The 7,964-nt window shown below is 44.1% G+C and overlaps 1 pseudogene; it reads left to right on the top strand.

The window, feature by feature from the left end:
• LOC120518817 overlaps positions 1 to 4,062 on the top strand; it is a 45,751-nt pseudogene extending 41,689 nt beyond the window's left edge.
• Positions 4,063 to 7,964: the final 3,902 nt, after the last annotated feature.

Raw genomic sequence — 7,964 nt, 5'->3', positions numbered from 1 at the left:
GACAAATAGCAAGGCCATCAGTAGGAGACAAACTGGTCAAGACGAGGGTCTTCTGGCCCGTGTCTTATTGTATTGCAGTCACACTAATTACACCTGCAGCGTTCATTTCTGTGTTTCTGTGGTCACGAGGACACGGTCAGAAGTCTCACAGTAGGACCTCCACTCCTAATAATCATAAATAATTCTGTTCCTTCTTCATCAGACGTCACGCAGATTCAAAGCCAAAGGCCAGTAGGCTGTTAATTCTGCAAATCCACTTTCAGTCTGTGCTTGGCACTCCAGCTATTGTCATGTCCATTGTTCTGCTGTCTATTATAAGGGGTCTTTATGAAGGGAAATTTGAAATGCAAAGATATTTTAAGACTTCAGAAGAGGAAAATGAAAGTAAATGAAAGTAGCGAGTGAGAACTGAAGAGATGATGTGTTAAGTTGACCCACCTGATTATTCACTCAGTAACGCAGCTCTCTTCTTCTGCAGAAAAGTCACAACGCACCAATGCAGGTACAATATTTGAACTGGGGTCTCTGGGGGTCTTTCAAGTCTCACTCTTTATTGGACTCATTAAGTTTATTTCTTTATTTATTATTTTACAGAATGGAGGAGAATATGCAGCTCAGCAGGTACGGTTGATAAGCTGGTCATGAAATTCTCATTTTCTGTGTCTGTAGTCTTTGTGTCTTCATGTTAAACGTGTCACCTTCATGACCATGACAAGCAGCACCTTGTGAGCTCTGTGACTGTCCCCCAGGTCTCAGTTAATGGCTGAGGTCCCTCTGTGTGGGTGACATGGTGACACAGTGGTAGTGCTGCCATCTCACAGTAAGGACACTGGGGTTCACATCCTGGGGGCTCCTTGTGTGGAGTTTGCATGTTCTGCCTGTGACTGTGAGGGTCTCCTCCGTGTGCTCCAAAGACATGCAGGTTAGGTGGTCCGGTGACGCTCAGTTAGCCCTGATGTGTGTCTGAGTGTTTGCCCGCTGATGGACTGGCGTCCCGTCCATGGGTTGTTCCTGCCCTGCCCTGATGCCTGCTGTGATCGGCTCCATCTGCCCCTCGACTCTGCCCTGGATAAGCAGGTTATGACAATGGATGGCTGCTTGTTCTGTGTGTTTAAAGGCAGATGAGCTGCTAGTTAAGGAACAGGAAGACCTCAGCCTCTACTGCCCCCTGGTGGTCTCTTTGAATATCGCTAGTTCTCTTATTCCTATGAAGTTCACTAAACAGTCCTCTGTCATAAACAGCTGGATTCTCCTTGGCAGGCGGACATTACTTTATTTTGTGTTCCAAGAACATCAGACAAGTCAGTAAAGACAGAACTAAAGACCGGACCCTCCTCGTGCAGACACAACTCCTCAGATGTCTTCCTCGGTACAAAGGATGCTCGTTTGTCTTGTAGACTTTATTCTCAGAAGGTCATTTTGATTCGGTGGTCTCGTACCGATTAGCACTGCGTCATTGTCACTAATCCTGCTCCTTAAAGACTCCATGATGTCCCTTCTGTCACTTAGGACCCTCTTGTGTTTCAGTGCAGACCCTTTCTCAGGCCCCATTTCCAGCATGTCGATGTTGAAGTATTTGTGAGATGACAACACTGAGGACACACTTGAGGTTTTCACTCCCAACGTTTGCTCTTTTTAAAGTAAACTGAGTGCTGCTGAGTCCTCACAGGGCCCGCTGTCCATTCTCAGCCCCTCAGTGTCCAGTCCTGTCCCCTCTTTAGTGCCACTTTGTGTTTTGTCCTGCTGTCCTGTCCTTTGTCATCACTATCAGTGTTGTCACCTTGTATGTCCTCTTGTCCCCCTCTCCTTATTAAAGCCCCCTCACCTGTACTGACTGGTCACATGGTGTCTCTGCTGACTGATGACTTGTGACACTTCATCCTCATCACTGACAGGCGGCCCTCTTGTGTTGTTAGATTCAGGTCATAAATTCAGTGCCCCCCATTGTCACTTCTGACAAGGAACTGAGAAACATAAAGTGGGGGGTCTGCTAAATAAAAGGCCACCAACACAGTGTAAGGACGAGAAAAGTGACAGAGTCACCGACAGAGCAGAGCAAAATGAATCAAAGTGGACAGGAATGACAGGAACAGGAGGACAACAGGCCAGGGGGGACATGAGACCCTCAGGTTAGTGACGACAAGTCTGAGAGCTGCTGGTGAGTCTGTGAACGAGTGCCAGGCCTCACTGGTGGTCTTCTTGTTTGTGTCTTTAACAAATCCTCGCTGTGTGATTCGTCTTTTATTAAAATGTTCACAGCGTGGTGATCAGGCTCTTTAGGGTTAAATGAAGATAAAATGGAGGAGGTCAGAGGTGCGACTACACAGGGGGCCGAGCAGTGACACAGAGACACACGAGGGGCTTGGTGGGCTGAGAACTGAACACGTGCTGTTTGACGCTTTGTCTTTTTAATGTTCAGGTCCTTCAAGGAGTGTAAATGTGTTGTTGTCTTCCTCAAGTCCCCTGATTTCCTGACGCCTTCCTCTTTTCTTCATCTTCTCCTCCTCAGCTGATGTCACTTTTGACCCTGAGACTGCACATCCATATCTCATTGTGTCTGAAGACGGGAAAGAAGTGAGACACAGACACACGCGAGAGAGAGTGACGGACAATCCAAAGAGGTTTGACCGCAGCCTTGTGTCCTGGCCAGAGAAGGATTCACGTCAGGGAGACACTACTGGGAGGTGGAGGTCGGGGAAGACTGAGTGGACTTTAGGAGTCGCCAGAGAGTCGGTCAACAGGAAAGGGGATTTACACTGACCCCATATGATGGATACTGGACTGTGTGGCTGAGGAATGAGAACAGTACAGCATTACAGTTCTGTTTCTACCCCTGAGAGTGAAGCCCCAGACAGTGGGGGTCTTTCTGGACTATGATGAAGGTCAGGTCTCCTTTTACAATGCCCAGTCCCGCTCTCACCTCTACACCTTCACAGACTCCTTCACTGAGCCCCTCTATCCGCTCTTCAGTCCTTGTCTTAATGACGGTGGTAAAACGCGGCCCCTCTGGTCATCTGCCCCCGCTCACACACTGACCCTCTGTATTAATGTTGTCTGTCCATCTCTGAGCAGCACAAAGCCGATGGAGACTTTCTTTAACATTCAGACCACCGAACTCAAAGCCCCTGAGGTGTCCTGCTGTTTGCTGCTCGTCTGATTTTCATTTTCAGGATTTCTGTGTTTAATGAGACATCAGGACTGAACACTTGGGATTTTTAAATGGCGTCGGATCAAAGCGTCGGCTCCATCATCAAATGTGAATCTGAGGGTCTGAGAATGAACAGAAATCCTGAGTGCGCGTCTTTAATTTGACATTCAAAGAGGAATTCAACAAAGATGGTCGTGTTCTCCACAGCACTGGATTGGTTTTCTTCAGTCTTTGTGTGACGTCACTTGCTGGTGGTCAGTCCTGATGACCCTGAGGTGCCCACTTTGTGACATTAAAAGACATGAAGAGTGTGAGCTGAGCAGAAGAAATCTGAGACCCTGAATATCGAGACCACCGTCCATTTTGTAACTCGCTTATCTAATTCAGGGTCACAGGGGGCTGTCAATGTGGGGGGCAACACGGATAAGAACCAACCTGTGACACCAGAGCTGAAGGCCGGACCACCAATCACTGTGCTACTACGAGACCACCGATCAGACAAACCTGAATTCCTATCTAGCGTTATATACTTCTATTGTTAAACGTGGACTGAAATACACAACACTGTAAGTCTGCTGAGAAGTTCATCAACACTGAGATGAGTTTGTGATGAAATGAAATAAAACAGAAAGGGACGTCAAATGAAATAAAGAAAGGCAGGAATTACAAAAAGAAATCATCGACATCAGTGAGGTGACACGGCGCTGTCCTCTGTAAGAAAATGGCTTCTCGTGAACTTCTCTGAGGGTCCACCTCACAGTCCTGAACCTCCGGCAGACTCGACGTCATTTCAGTGACACACACAGGTGGTCTGCTGCAGTGCTGGAGTCGCAGTGTGTGACAGAAATGACAATAATAAGTTTAATTACTGAACAGAGTGCTAGACGTGAGAAAAGAACTGAAGAAACAGAATTACAAAAATGGACGACTTCACACAAATCAGAACAATTAAAAATGACAACAGAATACAGAATTGTGTGTGAATGGCACCTCTTGTGGTCATGAAGTGTAATTAAAATAATTAAAAATGGACTCAATTCATCAATCCAGTCCTCGTCTGAATCAGTTTATTTATTGTGCATTTGAGTGTGAAGGCGTATGTGAGACTCAGAAATGTCACTTTGTCTGTCATTTATAAATGAACTCAAATAGAGTCAGGGACAGAGCTGCAAGTGTGTTTGTCTGGTGTTACCAGTTACCAGGGGATGTGCGACTGGGAGAACTGGGAGAAAGGTCATGTGACACCAGGAGAACACGTTAACTCCACAGAGACGCTGAGCATGATGGGAACTGAAATTAGGAGTTGTTACATTTGTTGAACAGAAGCCTCTACAAATACACGTCGGCCTGCAGTATGAAAGTTGAGTCACTGATGAGATTTGCTGAGTGACTTTGGAGTTGTAGATAAACTCGTGTCATCAGCGTGATCTTCATGCTCTTCCTCTCACTAATCACAGTCACTGCTCTCGTCTGCACACCACACACATGTCGGTGGTCTTACTGTTCGTATCTTTGACTTTCTCACATGTTAATGAAACTCTAAACGTGATGTTCGTGTTTGTCAAGCAGACAAGTCAGAGTTTCCTGTAATCTACACACTTGTCACTAAACCTGAACTTGAATGTTTGCCCGTCTTCTCCTTTCTTGGAGGAACATTTTGGAAGAAGAAGCTGTCAGGTTCAACATGAATGAATGAAACCTTTGCTGTTTGTTGAATTTTCACACCCAGATAGTGAAATACGTGACATAGAAAATGAAGAGCAGCAGAACAAAGTGTGACAGGTGAGGTGTGACTTTGAGGAAGGCCACCAGATATGTCATTAGATGGAACTTCATGCACTTGTGTGCGTAGATGAAGAAAACTTGAAAAGTTATGTCAAGACTTAAGCTACTTGAGTTTTTAAGAAAAGTAATTTCAGTGACGTGTGTCTGAGGAAATATTTTATTTTTATCTTTAAAGTATTAAAAGTTCAGATTTATGTGACTTTCATGTTTAAAAAGATGCCTGAATAAATACAAAAAGAAAATTGTTGGATTTCAAATTCCACTGTTAATTCTGTTCATGCCCACACATTAATTCATTTAAACATCAATCCCACTGATTTGTCTGGCTGTCTGTTTTTATGTTTTTCTTTATTTGTATTCCTAATATTAAAGACTGCATTCATCCTAAATACAATAATTATTGTGTTAAGTTGTCACGATGTAAAATGAAAAGACTCCGAGTCCACAGACGACACATTTAATCCAACAATAGAAAGCCGCTAACAGACTCAAACTTCCCGTTTCTGTTCCTTTCTTTTTCTCTTTTTCCACAGCCCGCTATCCCCACCTAGTGGCAGAAGGACAGAACACCACGTACTGTAAACACATTTAGATTTGAAATACAGCTGTGAACTTCACTGACACCCTTCAGATGAGTCCTTGAGTTGTGGCAGAAACCTCCATCCAAAGTGACTTACAAATCACAACAATCGATTTCATAATTCAGTCATACAGTAGCCCCCCGGTGGTCTCAGGTCAAGTCAGATCTTTTCATTCTCTCCTCTGTGGGCGAAAGAAATTGCAGACTCGACAGCAGGTGATGTTTTTCACAAGTTCTTGTTTATTCTACATCAGGAGTCACATAAAGTAGAGATCCAGAGAGCACAGTTCGTCGCAGCAGGCTGTTCCTCTGAACCCTGAACAACGGCTAGGGGGAGCTTTAAATACCCCTCTATCTTATGATTCTGTAAATGATGTAATATCTGAACTAGACATTATCTAAGTTTCTCTTAAAACTTACAGAGGCCTTGCACATATGCCCTGCAATCTTATGATCTTTCTTCTTTCCTGAGCCATGTACTTTGAGGAAGTTAGGCATTGGGTAACATATTTTTCTCAGTTCAATAAATCAAGCTTTCTTTTTTACTGGCAGAGCACTGTTATGAAACTTAGTTACCAAATACACAGGGCACAAGGTGCCGAGGAGAACACTCTTCTTCGACACCTCTGATTTAGATGACAAGACGCCTCGCTGTGTTTCAGGCTCTCCGCTGTTTTCTTTTTTATTGTCCAAATCTCCTGATGGCTCTGAGATGACATTTGTGAATGTGTCTGCCCCTCATCTGAAGTTCTTGGACCTTTTCATGTCACATTTGCTCAAATCTCAATAACAAACAGGATGGTCCTTCTGAACGCTGCATCACTAAAATTCCCAGTAGCCATTGCAGTGTCACTTGTCACTTTGCTGTGAGCCTTCTGTCTCTGAACTGAACATGAAGACCTGAAGAAGCAGAGCGCCAGAGCACATTTGTGTTTGTGTCGTCACACACCGACTTCAGAGGCCTCTTGTTATATTCTGACGCCATCACGTCTCTTACTGAATGGTGAGGAGTGATTAGTGGACCTGCTGAGTTCACTTCACCTCAAGGTGGGTGAAATCGTGGAAATGATCGGGGACTTTGACAAACTCAGTGAAATGCAGTGACATCAATGGGGAAGGAGAAACTGAACCAGTTCTGAGTGGGCTCTACTGGTGTGGTGGTCTTCTAAGTGACCCTGAAGGAGATGGACACATCTGCTAATATGCTTGCCAGACTAACCACTGTGCCACTGTGCCTCCCTGAGATAAACTTAAATGACTACTCCTCTGAAAGATGATTTTATTTTACTACTCCAATGTAGTTTTTTGTGATAGCTGAATAAAATTTAATGCCAAAAGTTTATGATATAAGAACAGCCAATGGTGACCAATGCTGTACAACAACAAATGATGTGAAAAACGTCCATTAAATAAAGAGATAATAAAATCTCACATTACTCGTGTCTCATCATCCACATGTCGGTTATCCAGTCATAAACTCAAAACGTGTAAAACTCAGGCGTATTATAAACAGATACTTCAGAAAAATCAGCGCATGTCACTAACAGGAACTGCAAGTCACATGGGACTGACACTTTGAACTGAAGACAGGACTATTGACCAATGAATAAGGGGGAAGGCGGGTCTTCAGTTCAAAAGCACAGCATTATGGGAATGCCTTTAATGTTGATGACATGTGCTGATTTTTTCTATAAGTATCTATTTAAAAATACAAAAAAAATAAAATCATCCATCAATTATCATACCCACTATATCCTAAATAGAGGGTCACAGGGGTCTCCTGGATCCAATCCCAACCAACACAGGGCACAAGGCAGGAAACAAACCCCAGGCAGGTCACCAGCCCACCACAGAAAAATAAAATCAATGTGTGTAAATGGCGCCCTCTAGTGGTCATGAATAGAACTGAAATTGAACCAAATCCTTCAGTGCTCTTCTTGTTCTCTGTTCATTTTAACTTTAAGGTCCATTTGAGTCACACAATCCACGTTTTTTGATAATTTTAACAACAATTTTGAATGCAGTCAGACCCTCAGCCACACTCCCTCTCAATGGACATTTTGTTCACCACATATTTCAGTTTTCAGGCTTTGTGTTTTCATTGCCATGTCTGTGGTGTCACATTCCCAATGACGACATGTTAATGATGACAGTCGTGTCACTGGAGCCTCCTCTTGTTGTCACTGTATGGTAGATCAGCATCACAGGAGGCTTTGGCTTCCTTGGATCATTAAACAGTTAAATGTCACACTGGACAGGGAAGTCACCACATGTGGGTCACTTGGACCATCAGTAGTGGTCAGCAGGTGTTCAGTGTGGTCATGCTGGGTAGTCAGAAACATGAGGTTATGTTCTTGGTGGCCTTTGTCTTCATCCTCCCTGAGTGTATCTTTGGTGCTTTGGGTGGACAAAATACACAAAAGTACGAAGTCCGTGATGAGTTCTCTGCTG

This window comes from Polypterus senegalus, chromosome 1 (genome assembly GCF_016835505.1).
Source record: "Polypterus senegalus isolate Bchr_013 chromosome 1, ASM1683550v1, whole genome shotgun sequence".
NCBI lineage: Eukaryota > Metazoa > Chordata > Cladistia > Polypteriformes > Polypteridae > Polypterus > Polypterus senegalus.
This window is presented reverse-complemented; position numbering and strand designations above follow the sequence as displayed.